Source organism: Mixophyes fleayi, chromosome 1, assembly GCF_038048845.1.
Source record: "Mixophyes fleayi isolate aMixFle1 chromosome 1, aMixFle1.hap1, whole genome shotgun sequence".
Taxonomy (NCBI): domain Eukaryota; kingdom Metazoa; phylum Chordata; class Amphibia; order Anura; family Limnodynastidae; genus Mixophyes; species Mixophyes fleayi.
Genome location: NC_134402.1, coordinates 63,721,766 through 63,737,277, shown reverse-complemented (window position 1 = coordinate 63,737,277; position 15,512 = coordinate 63,721,766). Strand labels below are relative to the sequence as shown.

At 44.6% G+C, this 15,512-nt stretch overlaps 10 non-coding genes and 59 pseudogenes across 10 annotated transcripts; all 69 read right to left on the bottom strand.

Annotated features, from left to right (window-relative positions):
• Positions 1 to 10: 10 nt before the first annotated feature.
• On the bottom strand, positions 11 to 129 carry LOC142133896 (5S ribosomal RNA; annotated as a pseudogene).
• Positions 130 to 211: 82 nt separating this feature from the next.
• On the bottom strand, positions 212 to 330 carry LOC142132665 (5S ribosomal RNA; annotated as a pseudogene).
• An 83-nt stretch (positions 331 to 413) lies between these two features.
• LOC142132446 (5S ribosomal RNA) lies at positions 414 to 532 on the bottom strand (annotated as a pseudogene).
• Positions 533 to 616: 84 nt separating this feature from the next.
• On the bottom strand, positions 617 to 735 carry LOC142137150 (5S ribosomal RNA). Its single transcript, XR_012687812.1, has one exon. It is a non-coding gene; the product is annotated as a 5S ribosomal RNA (ribosomal RNA).
• An 83-nt stretch (positions 736 to 818) lies between these two features.
• LOC142131571 (5S ribosomal RNA) lies at positions 819 to 927 on the bottom strand (annotated as a pseudogene).
• An 82-nt stretch (positions 928 to 1,009) lies between these two features.
• LOC142128192 (5S ribosomal RNA) lies at positions 1,010 to 1,128 on the bottom strand (annotated as a pseudogene).
• An 84-nt stretch (positions 1,129 to 1,212) lies between these two features.
• On the bottom strand, positions 1,213 to 1,331 carry LOC142136285 (5S ribosomal RNA; annotated as a pseudogene).
• Positions 1,332 to 1,415: 84 nt separating this feature from the next.
• On the bottom strand, positions 1,416 to 1,534 carry LOC142137301 (5S ribosomal RNA). The gene has a single exon (XR_012687942.1). It is a non-coding gene; the product is annotated as a 5S ribosomal RNA (ribosomal RNA).
• An 83-nt stretch (positions 1,535 to 1,617) lies between these two features.
• LOC142113077 (5S ribosomal RNA) lies at positions 1,618 to 1,736 on the bottom strand. The gene has a single exon (XR_012681339.1). It is a non-coding gene; the product is annotated as a 5S ribosomal RNA (ribosomal RNA).
• Positions 1,737 to 1,819: 83 nt separating this feature from the next.
• Positions 1,820 to 1,938, bottom strand: LOC142127234 (5S ribosomal RNA; annotated as a pseudogene).
• An 84-nt stretch (positions 1,939 to 2,022) lies between these two features.
• LOC142127356 (5S ribosomal RNA) lies at positions 2,023 to 2,141 on the bottom strand (annotated as a pseudogene).
• An 84-nt stretch (positions 2,142 to 2,225) lies between these two features.
• LOC142120714 (5S ribosomal RNA) lies at positions 2,226 to 2,344 on the bottom strand (annotated as a pseudogene).
• A 286-nt stretch (positions 2,345 to 2,630) lies between these two features.
• Positions 2,631 to 2,749, bottom strand: LOC142120582 (5S ribosomal RNA; annotated as a pseudogene).
• Positions 2,750 to 2,832: 83 nt separating this feature from the next.
• On the bottom strand, positions 2,833 to 2,951 carry LOC142119330 (5S ribosomal RNA; annotated as a pseudogene).
• Positions 2,952 to 3,034: 83 nt separating this feature from the next.
• LOC142111174 (5S ribosomal RNA) lies at positions 3,035 to 3,153 on the bottom strand. Its single transcript, XR_012680937.1, has one exon. It is a non-coding gene; the product is annotated as a 5S ribosomal RNA (ribosomal RNA).
• An 83-nt stretch (positions 3,154 to 3,236) lies between these two features.
• On the bottom strand, positions 3,237 to 3,355 carry LOC142137264 (5S ribosomal RNA). Its single transcript, XR_012687906.1, has one exon. It is a non-coding gene; the product is annotated as a 5S ribosomal RNA (ribosomal RNA).
• An 83-nt stretch (positions 3,356 to 3,438) lies between these two features.
• On the bottom strand, positions 3,439 to 3,557 carry LOC142133786 (5S ribosomal RNA; annotated as a pseudogene).
• An 86-nt stretch (positions 3,558 to 3,643) lies between these two features.
• LOC142135110 (5S ribosomal RNA) lies at positions 3,644 to 3,762 on the bottom strand (annotated as a pseudogene).
• Positions 3,763 to 3,845: 83 nt separating this feature from the next.
• Positions 3,846 to 3,964, bottom strand: LOC142113088 (5S ribosomal RNA). Its single transcript, XR_012681341.1, has one exon. It is a non-coding gene; the product is annotated as a 5S ribosomal RNA (ribosomal RNA).
• Positions 3,965 to 4,047: 83 nt separating this feature from the next.
• On the bottom strand, positions 4,048 to 4,166 carry LOC142133484 (5S ribosomal RNA; annotated as a pseudogene).
• An 83-nt stretch (positions 4,167 to 4,249) lies between these two features.
• Positions 4,250 to 4,368, bottom strand: LOC142136166 (5S ribosomal RNA; annotated as a pseudogene).
• Positions 4,369 to 4,451: 83 nt separating this feature from the next.
• On the bottom strand, positions 4,452 to 4,570 carry LOC142121178 (5S ribosomal RNA; annotated as a pseudogene).
• Positions 4,571 to 4,652: 82 nt separating this feature from the next.
• On the bottom strand, positions 4,653 to 4,772 carry LOC142136502 (5S ribosomal RNA; annotated as a pseudogene).
• Positions 4,773 to 4,857: 85 nt separating this feature from the next.
• On the bottom strand, positions 4,858 to 4,976 carry LOC142126367 (5S ribosomal RNA; annotated as a pseudogene).
• Positions 4,977 to 5,059: 83 nt separating this feature from the next.
• On the bottom strand, positions 5,060 to 5,178 carry LOC142122739 (5S ribosomal RNA; annotated as a pseudogene).
• An 83-nt stretch (positions 5,179 to 5,261) lies between these two features.
• LOC142132802 (5S ribosomal RNA) lies at positions 5,262 to 5,380 on the bottom strand (annotated as a pseudogene).
• An 83-nt stretch (positions 5,381 to 5,463) lies between these two features.
• Positions 5,464 to 5,582, bottom strand: LOC142124118 (5S ribosomal RNA; annotated as a pseudogene).
• Positions 5,583 to 5,665: 83 nt separating this feature from the next.
• On the bottom strand, positions 5,666 to 5,784 carry LOC142136337 (5S ribosomal RNA; annotated as a pseudogene).
• Positions 5,785 to 6,068: 284 nt separating this feature from the next.
• LOC142128457 (5S ribosomal RNA) lies at positions 6,069 to 6,187 on the bottom strand (annotated as a pseudogene).
• Positions 6,188 to 6,270: 83 nt separating this feature from the next.
• Positions 6,271 to 6,389, bottom strand: LOC142128523 (5S ribosomal RNA; annotated as a pseudogene).
• Positions 6,390 to 6,471: 82 nt separating this feature from the next.
• LOC142136802 (5S ribosomal RNA) lies at positions 6,472 to 6,590 on the bottom strand (annotated as a pseudogene).
• An 84-nt stretch (positions 6,591 to 6,674) lies between these two features.
• LOC142120048 (5S ribosomal RNA) lies at positions 6,675 to 6,793 on the bottom strand (annotated as a pseudogene).
• An 83-nt stretch (positions 6,794 to 6,876) lies between these two features.
• LOC142115424 (5S ribosomal RNA) lies at positions 6,877 to 6,995 on the bottom strand (annotated as a pseudogene).
• Positions 6,996 to 7,078: 83 nt separating this feature from the next.
• LOC142136779 (5S ribosomal RNA) lies at positions 7,079 to 7,197 on the bottom strand. Its single transcript, XR_012687527.1, has one exon. It is a non-coding gene; the product is annotated as a 5S ribosomal RNA (ribosomal RNA).
• Positions 7,198 to 7,280: 83 nt separating this feature from the next.
• Positions 7,281 to 7,399, bottom strand: LOC142128910 (5S ribosomal RNA; annotated as a pseudogene).
• Positions 7,400 to 7,482: 83 nt separating this feature from the next.
• Positions 7,483 to 7,601, bottom strand: LOC142134594 (5S ribosomal RNA; annotated as a pseudogene).
• Positions 7,602 to 7,684: 83 nt separating this feature from the next.
• LOC142136178 (5S ribosomal RNA) lies at positions 7,685 to 7,803 on the bottom strand (annotated as a pseudogene).
• An 84-nt stretch (positions 7,804 to 7,887) lies between these two features.
• On the bottom strand, positions 7,888 to 8,006 carry LOC142136381 (5S ribosomal RNA; annotated as a pseudogene).
• Positions 8,007 to 8,294: 288 nt separating this feature from the next.
• LOC142134625 (5S ribosomal RNA) lies at positions 8,295 to 8,413 on the bottom strand (annotated as a pseudogene).
• Positions 8,414 to 8,495: 82 nt separating this feature from the next.
• On the bottom strand, positions 8,496 to 8,614 carry LOC142115346 (5S ribosomal RNA; annotated as a pseudogene).
• An 83-nt stretch (positions 8,615 to 8,697) lies between these two features.
• On the bottom strand, positions 8,698 to 8,816 carry LOC142136235 (5S ribosomal RNA; annotated as a pseudogene).
• An 83-nt stretch (positions 8,817 to 8,899) lies between these two features.
• On the bottom strand, positions 8,900 to 9,018 carry LOC142128446 (5S ribosomal RNA; annotated as a pseudogene).
• An 83-nt stretch (positions 9,019 to 9,101) lies between these two features.
• On the bottom strand, positions 9,102 to 9,220 carry LOC142128512 (5S ribosomal RNA; annotated as a pseudogene).
• Positions 9,221 to 9,302: 82 nt separating this feature from the next.
• LOC142136801 (5S ribosomal RNA) lies at positions 9,303 to 9,421 on the bottom strand (annotated as a pseudogene).
• Positions 9,422 to 9,505: 84 nt separating this feature from the next.
• Positions 9,506 to 9,624, bottom strand: LOC142120026 (5S ribosomal RNA; annotated as a pseudogene).
• Positions 9,625 to 9,707: 83 nt separating this feature from the next.
• On the bottom strand, positions 9,708 to 9,826 carry LOC142115413 (5S ribosomal RNA; annotated as a pseudogene).
• An 83-nt stretch (positions 9,827 to 9,909) lies between these two features.
• LOC142136767 (5S ribosomal RNA) lies at positions 9,910 to 10,028 on the bottom strand. Its single transcript, XR_012687525.1, has one exon. It is a non-coding gene; the product is annotated as a 5S ribosomal RNA (ribosomal RNA).
• Positions 10,029 to 10,111: 83 nt separating this feature from the next.
• On the bottom strand, positions 10,112 to 10,230 carry LOC142128899 (5S ribosomal RNA; annotated as a pseudogene).
• An 83-nt stretch (positions 10,231 to 10,313) lies between these two features.
• On the bottom strand, positions 10,314 to 10,432 carry LOC142134586 (5S ribosomal RNA; annotated as a pseudogene).
• Positions 10,433 to 10,515: 83 nt separating this feature from the next.
• Positions 10,516 to 10,634, bottom strand: LOC142136177 (5S ribosomal RNA; annotated as a pseudogene).
• Positions 10,635 to 10,718: 84 nt separating this feature from the next.
• Positions 10,719 to 10,837, bottom strand: LOC142136379 (5S ribosomal RNA; annotated as a pseudogene).
• Positions 10,838 to 11,125: 288 nt separating this feature from the next.
• On the bottom strand, positions 11,126 to 11,244 carry LOC142134614 (5S ribosomal RNA; annotated as a pseudogene).
• An 82-nt stretch (positions 11,245 to 11,326) lies between these two features.
• LOC142115335 (5S ribosomal RNA) lies at positions 11,327 to 11,445 on the bottom strand (annotated as a pseudogene).
• Positions 11,446 to 11,528: 83 nt separating this feature from the next.
• On the bottom strand, positions 11,529 to 11,647 carry LOC142136234 (5S ribosomal RNA; annotated as a pseudogene).
• An 83-nt stretch (positions 11,648 to 11,730) lies between these two features.
• On the bottom strand, positions 11,731 to 11,849 carry LOC142135965 (5S ribosomal RNA; annotated as a pseudogene).
• An 84-nt stretch (positions 11,850 to 11,933) lies between these two features.
• On the bottom strand, positions 11,934 to 12,052 carry LOC142136346 (5S ribosomal RNA; annotated as a pseudogene).
• An 84-nt stretch (positions 12,053 to 12,136) lies between these two features.
• LOC142128501 (5S ribosomal RNA) lies at positions 12,137 to 12,255 on the bottom strand (annotated as a pseudogene).
• Positions 12,256 to 12,340: 85 nt separating this feature from the next.
• LOC142119795 (5S ribosomal RNA) lies at positions 12,341 to 12,459 on the bottom strand. The gene has a single exon (XR_012683533.1). It is a non-coding gene; the product is annotated as a 5S ribosomal RNA (ribosomal RNA).
• An 82-nt stretch (positions 12,460 to 12,541) lies between these two features.
• Positions 12,542 to 12,660, bottom strand: LOC142116616 (5S ribosomal RNA; annotated as a pseudogene).
• An 83-nt stretch (positions 12,661 to 12,743) lies between these two features.
• Positions 12,744 to 12,862, bottom strand: LOC142136642 (5S ribosomal RNA; annotated as a pseudogene).
• Positions 12,863 to 12,946: 84 nt separating this feature from the next.
• Positions 12,947 to 13,065, bottom strand: LOC142134658 (5S ribosomal RNA; annotated as a pseudogene).
• Positions 13,066 to 13,148: 83 nt separating this feature from the next.
• LOC142136205 (5S ribosomal RNA) lies at positions 13,149 to 13,267 on the bottom strand (annotated as a pseudogene).
• A 285-nt stretch (positions 13,268 to 13,552) lies between these two features.
• On the bottom strand, positions 13,553 to 13,671 carry LOC142134801 (5S ribosomal RNA; annotated as a pseudogene).
• Positions 13,672 to 13,754: 83 nt separating this feature from the next.
• On the bottom strand, positions 13,755 to 13,873 carry LOC142136517 (5S ribosomal RNA; annotated as a pseudogene).
• An 83-nt stretch (positions 13,874 to 13,956) lies between these two features.
• On the bottom strand, positions 13,957 to 14,075 carry LOC142128280 (5S ribosomal RNA; annotated as a pseudogene).
• Positions 14,076 to 14,158: 83 nt separating this feature from the next.
• Positions 14,159 to 14,277, bottom strand: LOC142136385 (5S ribosomal RNA; annotated as a pseudogene).
• Positions 14,278 to 14,553: 276 nt separating this feature from the next.
• Positions 14,554 to 14,672, bottom strand: LOC142111240 (5S ribosomal RNA). The gene has a single exon (XR_012680943.1). It is a non-coding gene; the product is annotated as a 5S ribosomal RNA (ribosomal RNA).
• An 83-nt stretch (positions 14,673 to 14,755) lies between these two features.
• Positions 14,756 to 14,874, bottom strand: LOC142118957 (5S ribosomal RNA; annotated as a pseudogene).
• An 85-nt stretch (positions 14,875 to 14,959) lies between these two features.
• LOC142123048 (5S ribosomal RNA) lies at positions 14,960 to 15,078 on the bottom strand (annotated as a pseudogene).
• Between the last annotated feature and the right edge of the window lie 434 nt (positions 15,079 to 15,512).

Here is a 15,512-nt window from a genome sequence, read left to right as displayed (position 1 = left end):
AAAAAAAAAAGTCCTACAGCATTCGGTATTCCCAGGTGGTCTCCTATCCAAGTACTAACCAGGCCCGGCCCTGCTTACCTTTCAAGATCAGACGAGATTGGGCTTGTTCAGGGTGGTGTGGCTATAGAATTTGTTTTCAAATGACCTACATCTCTTATACATCTCAGAACCAGCTTCGAAGGAAGCCGGAACAAGAGAAAATAAAAAAAAATGCCTACAGCACCTGGTATTCCTAGGTGGTTTCCCATCCAAGTACTAACCAGGCCCGACCCTGCTTAGCTTCTAAAATCAGATGAGATTGGGCGTGTTCAGTGGGGTTTGGCTATAATATTGGTTTCCTAATGACCTACATCTCTTATACATCTCAAAACCAGCTTCGAAGGAAGCCAGAACAAGAGAAAATAAAACAAAAAGTCCTACAGCATCTGGTATTCCCAGGTGGTCTCCTATCCAAGTACTAACCAGGCCCGGCCCTGCTTACCTTTCAAGATCAGACGAGATTGGGCTTATTCAGGGTGGTGTGTCTGTAGGTATTGGTTTCCTAATGACCTACATCTCTTATACATCTCAAAACCAGCATTGAAGGAAGCCGGAACAAGAGAAAATAAAAAAAAATGGCCTACAGCACCTGGTATTCCCAGGTGGTCTCCCATCCAAGTACTAACCAGGCCCAGCCCGGCTTAGCTTCCAAGATCAGACGAGATTGAGCTTGTTCAGGGTGGTGTGGCTGTAGGTATTGGTTTCCTAATGATCTACATCTCTTATACATCTCAAAACCAGCATTGAAGGAAGTAGGAACAAGAGAAACTAAAACAAACGGCCTACAGCACCTGGTATTCCCAGGTGGTCTCCCATCCAAGTACTAACCAGGCCCAGCCCTGCTTAGCTTCCAAGATCAGGCTTGTTCAGGGTGGTGTGGCTGTAGGTATTGGCTTCCTAATGACCTACATCTTTTATACATCTCAAAACCAGCATTGAAGGAAGTCGGAACAAGAGAAAATAAAAAAAAGGCCTACAGCACCTGGTATTCCCAGGTGGTCTTCCATCCAAGTACTAACCAGGCCCGGCACCGCTTAGCTTCAAAGATCAGACGAGATTTGGCTTGTTCAGGGTGCTGTGGCTGTAGATATTGATTTCCTTATGACCTACATCTCTTATACATCTCAAAACCAGCATTGAAGGAAGCCGGAACAAGAGAAAATAAAAAGAAAAGTTCTACAGCATCTGGTATTCCCAGGTGGTCTCCTATCCAAGTACTAACCAAGCCCGGCCCTGCTTACCTTTCAAGATCAGACGAGATTGGGCTTATTCAGGGTGGTGTGTCTGTAGGTATTGGTTTCCTAATGACGTACATCACTTATACATCTCAAAACCAGCATTGAAGGAAGCCAGAACAAGAGAAAATTAAAAAAAATGGCCTACAGCACCTGGTATTCCCAGGTGGTCTCCCATCCAACTACTAACCAGGCCCAGCCCTGCTTAGCTTCCAAGATCAGACGAGATTGGACTTGTTCAGGGTGGTGTGGCTGTAGGTATTGGTTTCCTAATGACCTACATCTCTTATACATCTCAAAACCAGCATTGAAGGAAGTCGGAACAAGAGAAAATAAAAAAAATGGCCTACAGCACCTGGTATTCCCAGGTGGTCTCCCATCCAAGTACTAACCAGGCCCAGCCCTGTTTAGCTTACAAGATCAGAAGAGATTGGGCTTGTTCAGGGTGGTGTGGCTGTAGGTATTGGTTTCCTAATGACCTACATCTCTTATACATCTCAAAACCAGCATTGAAGGAAGTCGGAACAAGAGAAAATAAAAAAAAAGGCCTACAGCACCTGGTATTCCCAGGTGGTCTCCCATCCAAGTACTAACCAGGCCCAGCACTGCTTAGTTTCAAAGATCAGACGAGATTGGGCTTGTTCAGGGTGCTGTGGCTGTAGATATTGATTTCCTTATGACCTACATCTCTTATACATCTCAAAACCAGCATTGAAGGAAGCCGGAACAAGAGAAAATAAAAAAAAAAGTCCTACAGCATCTGATATTCCCAGGTGGTCTCCTACCCAAGTACTAACCAGGCCCAGCCCTGCTTACCTTTCAAGATCAGACGAGATTGGGCTTATTCAGGGTGGTGTGGCTGTAGGTATTGGTTTCCTAATGACCTACATCTCTTATACATCTCAAAACCAGCATTGACGTAAGCCGGAACAAGAGAAAATAAAAAAAAATTGCCTACAGCACCTGGTATTCCCAAGTGGTCTCCCATCCAAGTACTAACCAGGCCTTGCGCTGCTTAGCTTCCAAGATCAAACGAGATTGGGCTTGTTCAGGGTGGTGTGGCTGTAGGTATTGGTATCCTAATGACCTACATCTCTTATACATCTCAAAACCCGCATTGAAGTAGGCCGGAACAAGAGAAAATAAAAAAAAATTGCCTACAGCACCTGGTATTTCCAAGTGGTCTCCCATCCAAGTACTAACCAGGCCTGGCCCTGCTAAGCTTCAAAGATCAGACGAGATTGGGCTTGTTCAGCATGCTGTGGCTGTAGATATTGATTTCCATATGACCTACATCTCTTATACATCTGAAAACCAGCATTGAAGGAAGCCGGAACAAGAGAAAATAAAAAAAAAGTCCAACAGCATCTGCTATTCCCAGGTGGTCTCCCATCCAAGTACTAATCAGGCCCAGCCCTGCTTAGCTTCCAAGATCAAACGAGATTGGGCTTGTTCAGGGTGGTGTGGCTGTAGGTATTGGTTTCCTACTGACCTACATCTCTTATACATCTCAAAACCAGCATTGAAGGAAGTCGGAACAAGAGAAAATAAAAAAAAAGGCTTACAGCACCTGGTATTCCCAGGTGGTCTCCCATCCAAGTACTAACCAGGCCCGACCCTGCTTAGCTTCCAAAATCAGATGAGATTGGGCTTGTTCAGGGGGGTGTGGCTATATTATTGGTTTCCTAATGACCTACATCTCTTATACATCTCAAAACCACCTTCGAAGGAAGCCGGAACAAGAGAAAATTAAAAAAAATGGCCTACAGCACCTGGTATTCCCAGGTGGTCTCCCATCCAAGTACTAATCAGGCCCAGCCCTGCTTAGCTTCCAAGATCAGACGAGATTGGGCTTGTTCAGGGTGGTGTGGCTGTAGGTATTGGTTGCCTAATGACCTACATCTCTTATACATCTCAAAACCAGCATTGAAGGAAGTCGGAACAAGAGAAAATAAAAAAAATGGCCTACAGCACCTGGTATTCCCAGGTGGTCTCCCATCCAAGTACTAACCAGGCCCAGCCCTGTTTAGCTTCCAAGATCAGACGAGATTGGGCTTGTTCAGGGTGGTGTGGCGGTAGGTATTGGTTTCCTAATGACCTACATCTCTTATACATCTCAAAACCAGCATTGAAGGAAGTCGGAACAAGAGAAAATAAAAAAAAAGGCCTACAGCACCTGGTATTCCCAGGTGGTCTCCCATCCAAGTACTAACCAGGCCTGGCACTGCTTAGCTTCAAAGATCAGACGAGATTGGGCTTGTTCAGGGTGCTGTGGCTGTAGATATTGATTTCCTTATGACCTACATCTCTTATACATCTCAAAACCAGCATTGAAGAAAGTCGGAACAAGAGAAAAAAAAAAAAGAAGAGGCCTACAGCACCTGGTATATCCAGGTGGTCTCCCATCCAACTACTAACCAGGCCCAGCCCTTCTTAGCTTCCAAGATCAGATGAGAATGGGCTTGTTCAGGGTGGTTTAGCTGAAGGTATTGGTTTCCTACTGACCTACATCTCTTATACATCTCAAAACCAGCATTGAAGGAATTCGGAACAAGAGAAAATAAAAAAAAAGGCCTACAGCACCTGGTATTCCCAGGTGGTCTCCCATCCAAGTACTAACCAGGCTCAGCCCTTCTTAGCTTCCAAGATCAGATGAGATTGGGCTTGTTCAGGGTGGTTTGGCTGTAGGTATTGGTTTCCTACTGACCTACATCTCTTATACATCTCAAAACCAGCATTGAAGGAAGCCGGAACAAGAGAAAATAAAAAAAAAGGCCTACAGCACCTGGTATTCCTAGGTGGTTTCCCATCCAAGTACTAACCAGGCCCGACCCTGCTTAGCTTCCAAAATCAGATGAGATTGGGCTTGTTCAGGGGGGTGTGATTATATTATTGGTTTCCTAATGACCTACATCTCTTATACATCTCAAAACCAGCATTGAAGGAAGCCGGAACAAGAGAAAATAAAAAAAAAAGGCCTACAGCTCCTGGTAGTCCCAGGTGGTCTCCCATTTAAGTACTAACCAGGCCCGGCCCTGCTTAGCTTCAAAGATCAGACGAGATTGGGCTTGTTCAGGGTGCTGTGGCTGTAGATATTGGTTTCCTAATGACCTACATCTCTTATACATCTCAAAACCAGCATTGAAGGAAGCTGGAACAAGAGAAAATTAAAAAAAAGGCCTACAGCACCTGGTATTCCTAGTTGGTCTTCCATCCAAGTACTAACCAGGCCCGACCCTGCTTAGCTTCCAAGATCAGATGAGATTGGGCTTGTTCAGGGGGGTGTGGCTATAGTATTGGTTTCCTCATGACCTACATCTCTTATACATCTCAAAACCAGCTTCGAAGGAAGCCGAAACAAGAGAAAATAAAAAAAAAGTCCTACAGCATCTGGTATTCCCAGATGGTCTCCTATCCAAGTACTAACCAGGCCCGGCCAATGCTTAGCTTCCAAGAGCAGACGAGATTGGGCTTGTTCAGTGTGGTGTGGCTGTAGGTATTGGTTTCCTAATGACCTACATCTCTTATACATCTCAAAACCAGCATTGAAGAAAGTCGGAACAAGAGAAAAAAAAAAAAAAGAGGCCTACAGCACCTGGTATTCCCAGGTGGTCTCCCATCCAACTACTAACCAGGCCCAGCCCTTCTTAGCTTCCAAGATCAGATGAGAATGGGCTTGTTCAGGGTGGTTTAGCTGAAGGTATTGGTTTCCTACTGACCTACATCTCTTATACATCTCAAAACCAGCATTGAAGGAAGTCGGAACAAGAGAAAATAAAAAAAAAGGCCTACAGCACCTGGTATTCCCAGGTGGTCTCCCATCCAAGTACTAACCAGGCCCAGCCCTGCTTAGCTTCCAAGATCAGACGAGATCGGGCTTGTTCAGTGTGCTGTGGCTGTATGTATTGATTTCCTAATGACCTACATCTCTTATACATCTCAAAACCAGCATTGAAGGAGGCCGGAACAAGAGAAAATAAAAAAAAAGACTTACAGCACCTGGTATTCCCAGGTGGTCTCCCATCCAAGTACTAACCAGGCCCTGCCCTGCTAAGCTTCCAAGATCAGACGAGATTGGACTTGTTCAGCGTGCTGTGGCTGTAGATATTGATTTCCATATGACCTACATCTCTTATACATCTGAAAACCAGCATTGAAGGAAGCCGGAACAAGAGAAAATAAAAAAAAAGGCCTACAGCACCTGGTATTCCCAGGTGGTCTCCCATCCAAGTACTAACCAGCCTCAGCCCTTCTTAGCTTCCAAGATCAGATGAGATTGGGCTTGTTCAGGGTGGTTTGGCTGTAGGTATTGGTTTCCTACTGACCTGCATCTCTTATACATCTCAAAACCAGCATTGAAGGAAGCCGGAACAAGAGAAAATAAAAACAAAGGCCTACAGCACCTGGTATTCCTAGGTGGTTTCCCATCCAAGTACTAACCAGGCCTGACCCTGCTTAGCTTCCAAAATCAGATGAGATTGGGCTTGTTCAGGGGGGTGTGATTATATTATTGGTTGCCTAATGACCTACATCTCTTATACATCTCAAAACCAGCATTGAAGGAAGCCGGAACAAGAGAAAATAAAAAAAAAGGCCTACAGCTCCTGGTAGTCCCAGGTGGTCTCCCATTTAAATACTAACCAGGCCCGGCCTTGCTTAGCTTCAAAGATCAGACAAGATTGGGCTTGTTCAGGGTGCTGTGGCTGTAGATATTGATTTCCTAATGACCTACATCTCTTATACATCTCAAAACCAGCATTGAAGGAAGCTGGAACAAGAGAAAATAAAAAAAAAGGCCTACAGCACCTGGTATTCCCAGGTGGTCTCCCATCCAAGTACTAACCAGGCCCAGCCTTGCTTAGCTTCCAAGATCAGACGAGATCGGGCTTGTTCAGTGTGCTGTGGCTGTATGTATTGATTTCCTAATGACCTACATCTCTTATACATCTCAAAACCAGCATTGAAGGAGGCCGGAACAAGAGAAAATAAAAAAAAAGGCCTACAGCACCTGGTATTCATAGGTGGTTTTCCATCGAAGTACTAACCAGGCCCGATCCTGCTTAGCTTCCAAGATCAGACGAGATTGGGCTTGTTCAGGAGGGTGTGGCTATAGTATTTGTTTTCTAATGACCTACATCTCTTATACATCTCAAAACCAGCTTCGAAGGAAGCCGGAACAAGAGAAAATAAAAAAGAAGTCCTACAGCATCTGGTATTCCCAGGTGGTCTTCTATCCAAGTACTAACCATGCCTGGCCCTGCTTACCTTTCAAGATCAGATGAGATTGGGCTTATTCAGGGTGGTGTGTCTGTAGGTATTGGTTTCCTAATGACCTACATCTCTTATACATCTCAAAACCAGCATTGAAGGAAGCCGGAACAAGAGAAAATAAAAAAAAATGGCCTACAGCACCTGGTATTCCCAGGTGGTCTCCCATCCAAGTACTAACCAGGCCTGGCCCTGCTTAGCTTCCAAGATCAGACGAGATTGTGCTTGTTCAGGGTGGTGTCGCTGTAGGTATTGGCTTCCTAATGACCTACATCTCTTATACATCTGAAAACCAGCATTGAAGGAAGCCGGAACAAGAGAAAATAAAAAAAAAGGCCTACAGCACCTGGTATTCCCAGGTGGCCTCCCATCCAAGTACTAACCAGGCCCAGCCCTGCTTAGCTTCCAAGATCAGACGAGATTGTGCTTGTTCAGGGTGGTGTCGCTGTAGGTATTGGCTTCCTAATGACCTACATCTCTTATACATCTCAAAACCAGCATTGAAGGAAGCCGGAACAAGAGAAAATAAAAAAAAAGGCCTACAGCACCTGGTATTCCCAGGTGGTCTCCCATCCAAGTACTAACCAGGCCCAGCCCTTCTTAGCTTCCAAGATCAGATGAGATTGGGCTTGTTCAGGGTGGTTTGGCTGCAGGTATTGATTTCCTACTGACCTACATCTCTTATACATCTCAAAACCAGCATTGAAGGAAGCCGGAACTAGAGAAAATAAAAAAAAAGGCCTACAGCACCTGGTATTCCCAGGTGGTCTCCCATCCAAGTACTAACCAGGCCCGGCCCTGCTTAGCTTCAAAGATCAGAAGAGATTGGGCTTGGTCAGGGTGCTGTGGCTATAGATATTGATTTCCTAATGACCTACATCTCTTATACATCTCAAAACCAGCATTGAAGGAAGTCGGAACAAGAGAAAATAAAAAAAAAAGCCTACAGCACCTGGTATTCCTAGGTGGTTTCCCATCCAAGTACTAACCAGGCCCGACCCTGCTTAGCTTCCAAAATTAGATGAGATTGGGCTTGTTCAGGGGGGTGTGGCTATATTATTGGTTTTCTAATGACCTACATCTCTTATACATCTCAAAACCAGCTTCGAAGTAAGCCGAAACAAGAGAAAATAAAAAAAAAAGTCCTACAGCATCTGGTATTCCCAGGTGGTTTCCTATCCAAGTACTAACCAAGCCCGGCCCTGCTTACCTTTCAAGATCAGACGAGATTGGGCTTGTTCAGGGTGGTGTGTCTGTAGGTATTGGTTTCCTAATGACCTACATCTCTTATGCATCTCAAAACCAGCTTCGAAGGAAGCCGGAACAAGAGAAAATAAAAAAAAAAGTCCTACAGCATCTGGTATTCCCAGGTGGTTTCCTATCCAAGTACTAACCAGGCCCGGCCCTGCTTACCTTTCAAGATCAGACGAGATTGCGCTTATTCAGGGTGGTGTGGCTGTGGTTATTGTTTTCCTAATGACCTACATCTCTTATACATCTCAAAACCAGCATTGAAGTAAGTCGGAACAAGAGAAAATAAAAATAAAAAGGCCTACAGCATCTGGTATTCCCAGATGGTCTCCTATCCAAGTACTAAACAGGCCTGGCCAATGCTTAGCTTCAAAGATCAGACGATATTGGGCTTGTTCAGTGTGGTGTGGCTGTAGGTATTGGTTTCCTAATGACCTACATCTCTTATACATCTCAAAACCAGCATTGAAGAAAGTCGGAACAAGAGAAAATAAAAAAAAAGGCCTACAGCACCTGGTATTCCCAGGTGGTCTCCCATCCAAGCACTAACCAGGCCCAGCCCTTCTTAGCTTCCAAGATTAGATGAGAATGGGCTTGTTCAGGGTGGTTTGCCTGTAGGTATTGGTTTCTTACTGACCTACATCTCTTATACATCTCAAAACCAGCATTGAAGGAAGTCGGAACAAGAGAAAATAAAAAAAAGGCCTACAGCACCTGGTATTCCCAGGTGGTCTCCCATCCAAGTACTAACCAGGCCCAGCCCTGCTTAGCTTCCAAGATCAGACGAGATTGGGCTTGTTCAGTGTGCTGTGGCTGTAGGTATTGATTTCCTAATGACCTACATCTCTTATACATCTCAAAACCAGCATTGAAGGAAGCCGGAACAAGAGAAAATAAAAAAAAAGGCCTACAGCACCTGGTATTCATAGGTGGTCTTCCCTCCAAGTACTAACCAGGCCCGACCCTGCTTAGCTTCAAAGATCAGACGAGATTGGGCTTGTTCAGTGTGGTGTGGCTATAGTATTTGTTTCCTAATGACCTACATCTCTTATACATCTCAAAACCAGCATTGAAGAAAGTCGGAACAAGAGAAAATAAAAAAAAAAGGCCTACAGCACCTGGTATTCCCAGGTGGTCTCCCATCCAAGTACTAACCAGGCCCAGCCTTGCTTAGCTTCCAAGATCAGACGAGATCGGGCTTGTTCAGTGTGCTGTGGCTGTATGTATTGCTTTCCTAATGACCTACATCTCTTATACATCTCAAAACCAGCATTGAAGGAGGCCGGAACAAGAGAAAATAAAAAAAAAGGCCTACAGCACCTGGTATTCATAGGTGGTTTTCCATCGAAGTACTAACCAGGCCCGATCCTGCTTAGCTTCCAAGATCAGACGAGATTGGGCTTGTTCAGGAGGGTGTGGCTATAGTATTTGTTTTCTAATGACCTACATCTCTTATACATCTCAAAACCAGCTTCGAAGGAAGCCGGAACAAGAGAAAATAAAAAAGAAGTCCTACAGCATCTGGTATTCCCAGGTGGTCTTCTATCCAAGTACTAACCATGCCTGGCCCTGCTTACCTTTCAAGATCAGATGAGATTGGGCTTATTCAGGGTGGTGTGTCTGTAGGTATTGGTTTCCTAATGACCTACATCTCTTATACATCTCAAAACCAGCATTGAAGGAAGCCGGAACAAGAGAAAATAAAAAAAAATGGCCTACAGCACCTGGTATTCCCAGGTGGTCTCCCATCCAAGTACTAACCAGGCCTGGCCCTGCTTAGCTTCCAAGATCAGACGAGATTGTGCTTGTTCAGGGTGGTGTCGCTGTAGGTATTGGCTTCCTAATGACCTACATCTCTTATACATCTGAAAACCAGCATTGAAGGAAGCCGGAACAAGAGAAAATAAAAAAAAAGGCCTACAGCACCTGGTATTCCCAGGTGGCCTCCCATCCAAGTACTAACCAGGCCCAGCCCTGCTTAGCTTCCAAGATCAGACGAGATTGTGCTTGTTCAGGGTGGTGTCGCTGTAGGTATTGGCTTCCTAATGACCTACATCTCTTATACATCTCAAAACCAGCATTGAAGGAAGCCGGAACAAGAGAAAATAAAAAAAAAGGCCTACAGCACCTGGTATTCCCAGGTGGTCTCCCATCCAAGTACTAACCAGGCCCAGCCCTTCTTAGCTTCCAAGATCAGATGAGATTGGGCTTGTTCAGGGTGGTTTGGCTGCAGGTATTGATTTCCTACTGACCTACATCTCTTATACATCTCAAAACCAGCATTGAAGGAAGCCGGAACTAGAGAAAATAAAAAAAAAGGCCTACAGCACCTGGTATTCCCAGGTGGTCTCCCATCCAAGTACTAACCAGGCCCGGCCCTGCTTAGCTTCAAAGATCAGAAGAGATTGGGCTTGGTCAGGGTGCTGTGGCTATAGATATTGATTTCCTAATGACCTACATCTCTTATACATCTCAAAACCAGCATTGAAGGAAGTCGGAACAAGAGAAAATAAAAAAAAAAGCCTACAGCACCTGGTATTCCTAGGTGGTTTCCCATCCAAGTACTAACCAGGCCCGACCCTGCTTAGCTTCCAAAATTAGATGAGATTGGGCTTGTTCAGGGGGGTGTGGCTATATTATTGGTTTTCTAATGACCTACATCTCTTATACATCTCAAAACCAGCTTCGAAGTAAGCCGAAACAAGAGAAAATAAAAAAAAAAGTCCTACAGCATCTGGTATTCCCAGGTGGTTTCCTATCCAAGTACTAACCAAGCCCGGCCCTGCTTACCTTTCAAGATCAGACGAGATTGGGCTTGTTCAGGGTGGTGTGTCTGTAGGTATTGGTTTCCTAATGACCTACATCTCTTATGCATCTCAAAACCAGCTTCGAAGGAAGCCGGAACAAGAGAAAATAAAAAAAAAAGTCCTACAGCATCTGGTATTCCCAGGTGGTTTCCTATCCAAGTACTAACCAGGCCCGGCCCTGCTTACCTTTCAAGATCAGACGAGATTGCGCTTATTCAGGGTGGTGTGGCTGTGGTTATTGTTTTCCTAATGACCTACATCTCTTATACATCTCAAAACCAGCATTGAAGTAAGTCGGAACAAGAGAAAATAAAAATAAAAAGGCCTACAGCATCTGGTATTCCCAGATGGTCTCCTATCCAAGTACTAAACAGGCCTGGCCAATGCTTAGCTTCAAAGATCAGACGATATTGGGCTTGTTCAGTGTGGTGTGGCTGTAGGTATTGGTTTCCTAATGACCTACATCTCTTATACATCTCAAAACCAGCATTGAAGAAAGTCGGAACAAGAGAAAATAAAAAAAAAGGCCTACAGCACCTGGTATTCCCAGGTGGTCTCCCATCCAAGCACTAACCAGGCCCAGCCCTTCTTAGCTTCCAAGATTAGATGAGAATGGGCTTGTTCAGGGTGGTTTGCCTGTAGGTATTGGTTTCTTACTGACCTACATCTCTTATACATCTCAAAACCAGCATTGAAGGAAGTCGGAACAAGAGAAAATAAAAAAAAGGCCTACAGCACCTGGTATTCCCAGGTGGTCTCCCATCCAAGTACTAACCAGGCCCAGCCCTGCTTAGCTTCCAAGATCAGACGAGATTGGGCTTGTTCAGTGTGCTGTGGCTGTAGGTATTGATTTCCTAATGACCTACATCTCTTATACATCTCAAAACCAGCATTGAAGGAAGCCGGAACAAGAGAAAATAAAAAAAAAGGCCTACAGCACCTGGTATTCATAGGTGGTCTTCCCTCCAAGTACTAACCAGGCCCGACCCTGCTTAGCTTCAAAGATCAGACGAGATTGGGCTTGTTCAGTGTGGTGTGGCTATAGTATTTGTTTCCTAATGACCTACATCTCTTATACATCTCAAAACCAGCATTGAAGAAAGTCGGAACAAGAGAAAATAAAAAAAAAAGGCCTACAGCACCTGGTATTCCCAGGTGGTCTCCCATCCAAGCACTAACCAGGCCCATCCCTTCTTAGCTTCCAAGATTAGATGAGAATGGGCTTGTTCAGGGTGGTTTGTCTGTAGGTATTGGTTTCTTACTGACCTACATCTCTTATACATCTCAAAACCAGCTTCGAAGGAAGCCGGAACAAGAGAAAATAAAAAAAAAAGTCCTACAGCATCTGGTATTCCCAGGTGGTCTCCTATCCAAGTACTAACCAGGCCCGGCCCTGTTTACCTTTCAAGATCAGACGAGATTGCGCTTATTCAGGGTGGTGTGGCTGTGGTTATTGGTTTCCTAATGACCTACATCTCTTATACATCTCAAAACCAGCTTCGAAGGAAGCCGGAACAAGAGAAAATAAAAAAATATTGCCTACAGCACCTGGAATTCCCAAGTGGTCTCCCATCCAAGTACTAACCAGGCCTGGCCCTGCTTAGCTTCCAAGATCAGACAAGATTGGGCTTGCTCAGGGTGGTGTGGCTGTATGTATTGGTTTCCTAATGACCTACATCTCTTATACATCTCAAAACCAGCATTGAAGGAAGTCGGAACAAGAGAAAATAAAAAAAGAAAGGCCTACAGCACCTGGTATTCCCAGGTGGTCTCCCATCCAAGTACTAACCAGGCCCAGCCCTTCTTAGCTTCCAAGATCAGATGAGATTGGGCTTGTTCAGGGTGGTTTGGCTGTAGGTATTGGTTTCCTACTGACCTACATCTCTTATACATCTCAAAACCAGCATTGAAGGAAGCCGGAACAAGAGGGAAAAAAAAAAAAGCCTACAGCACCTGGTATTCCCAGGTGGTCTCCCATCCAAGTACTAACCAGGCCTGGCCCTGCTTAGCTTCCAAGATCAGATGAGATTGGGCTTGTTCAGGGTGCTGTGGCTGTAGGTATTGATTTTCTAATGACCTACATCTCTTATACATCTCAAAACCAGCATTGAAGGAAGCCGGAACAAGAGAAAATAAAAAAAAAGGCCTACAGCATTTGGTATTCCCAGGTTGTCTCCTATCCAAGTACTAACCAGGCCCGGCCCTGCTTAGCTTCAAAGATCAGACGAGATTGGGCTTGTTCAGGGTGCTGTGGCTGTAGATATTGATTTCTTAATGACCTACATCTCTTATACATCTCAAAACCAGCATTGAAGGAAGCCAGAACAAGAGAAAATAAAAAAATATTGCCTACAGCACCTGGTATTCCTAGGTGGTTTCCCATCCAAGTACTAACCAGGCCCGACCCTGCTTAGCTTCTAAAATCAGATGAGATTGGGCTTGTTCAGGGGGGTGTGGCTATATTATTGGTTTCCTAATGACCTACATCTCTTATACATCTCAAAACCAGCATTGAAGAAAGTCGGAACAAGAGAAAATAAAAAAAAAAGGCCTAGAGCATCTGGTATTCCCAGGTAGTCTCCCATCAAAGTACTAACCAGGCCCGACCCTTCTTAGCTTCCAAGATCAGATGAGATTGGGCTTGTTCAGGAGGGTGTGGCTATAGTATTTGTTTTCTAATGACCTACATCTCTTATACATCTCAAAACCAGCTTCGAAGGAAGCCGGAACAAGAGAAAAAAAAAAAAAAGTCCTACAGCATCTGGTATTCCCAGGTGGTCTTCTATCCAAGTACTAACCATGCCTGGCCCTGCTTACCTTTCAAGATCAGACGAGATTGGGCTTATTCAGGGTGGTGTGTCTGTAGGTATTGGTTTCCTAATGACCTACATCTCTTATACATCTGAAAACCAGCATTGAAGGAAGCCGGAACAAGAGAAAATAAAAAAAAATGGCCTAAAGCACCTGGTATTCCCAGGTGGTCTCCCATCCAAGTACTAACCAGGCCCGTCTCTGCTTAGCTTCCAAGATCAGACGAGATTGTGCTTGTTTAGGGTGGTGTGGCTGTAGTTATTAGTTTCCTAATGACCTACATCTCTTATACATCTCAAAACCAGCATTGAAGGAAGCCGGAACAAGAGAAAATAAAAAAAAAGGCCTACAGCACTTGGTATTACCAGGTGGTCTCCCATCCAAATACTAACCAGGCCCGGCCTTGCTTAGCTTCAAAGATCAGACGAGATTGGGCTTGGTCAGGGTGCTGTGGCTGTAGATATTGATTTCCTAATGACCTACATCTCTTATACATCTCAAAACCAGCATTGAAGGAAGCCGGAAAAAGAGAAAATAAAAAAAAAGGCCTACAGCACCTGGTATTCCCTGGTGGTTTCCCATCCAAGTACTAACCAGGCCCGACCCTGCTTAGCTTCCAAAATCAGATGAGATTGGGCCTGTTCAGGGGGGTTTGGCTATATTATTGGTTTCCTAATGACCTACATCTCTTATACATCTCAAAACCAGCTTCGAAGGAAGCCGGAACAAGAGAAAATAAAAAAAAAAGTCCTACAGCATCTGGTATTCCCAGGTGGTCTCCTATCCAAGTACTAACCAGGCCCAGCTCTACTTACCTTTCAAGATCAGACGAGATTGGGCTTGTTCAGGGTGGTGTGTCTGTAGGTATTGGTTTCCTAATGACCTACATCTCTTATACATCTCAAAACCAGAATTGAAGGAAGCCGGTAAAAGAGAAAATAAAAAAAAAGTCCTACAAAACCTGGTATTCCCAGGTGGTCTCCCATCCAAGCCCGGTCCTGCTTAGCTTCCAAGATCAGATGAGATTGGGCTTGTTCAGGGTGGTGTGGTTGTAGGTATGGGTTACCTAATGACCTACATCTCTTATACATCTCAAAACCAGCATTGAAGGAAGTCGGAACAAGAGAAAATTAAAAAAAAATGGCCTACAGCACCTGGTATTCCCAGGTGGTATCTCATCCAAGTACTAACCAGGCCCGGCCCTGCTTAGCTTCCAAGATCAGACGAGATTGGGCTTGTTCAGGGTGGTGTGGCTATAGGCGTTGGCTTCCTGATGACCTACATCTCTTATACATCTCAAAACCAGAATTGAAGTAAGCCGGTAAAAGAGAAAATAGAAAAAAAGGCCTACAACACCTGGTATTCACAGGTGGTTTCCCATCCAAGTACTAACCAGGCCCGGTCCTGCTTAGCTTCCAAGATCAGACGAGATTGGGCTTGTTCAGGGTGGTGTGGCTGTAGGTACTGGTTTCTTAATGACCTACATCTCTTATACATCTCAAAACCAGCATTGAAGGAAGTCGGAACAAGAGAAAATAAAAAAAAAATGGCCTACAGCACCTGGTATTCCCAGGTGGTCTCCCATCCAAGTACTAACCAGACCTGGCCCTGCTTAGCTTCCAAGATCAGATGAGATTAAGCTTGTTCAGAGTGGTGTGGCTGTAGGTGTTGGTTCTTTAATGACCTACATCTTTAATAGATCTCAAAACCATAATTGAAGGAAGCCGGAACAAGAGAAAATAAAAAAAAAAAGGCCTACAGCACCTGGTATTCCCAGGTGGTCTCCCATCCAATTACTAACTAGGCACGGCCCTGCTTAGCTTCCAAGATCAGGCTTGTTTAGGGTGGTGTGGCTGTAGGTATTGGTTTCCTAATGACCTACATCTGTTATACATCTAAAAACCAGCATTGAAGGAAGCCGGAACAAGAGAAAATAAAAATAAAGGCCTACAGCTCCTGGTATTCTCAGGTGGTCTCCCATCCAAGTACTAGCCAGGCCCGGCCCTGCTTAGCTTCCATATCCCAAAAATGATTACAGTGCAACTACAAATGGTAAAAATGTATCATGGTTTGGGCTCTAAAACATAATACCTTCATCAAA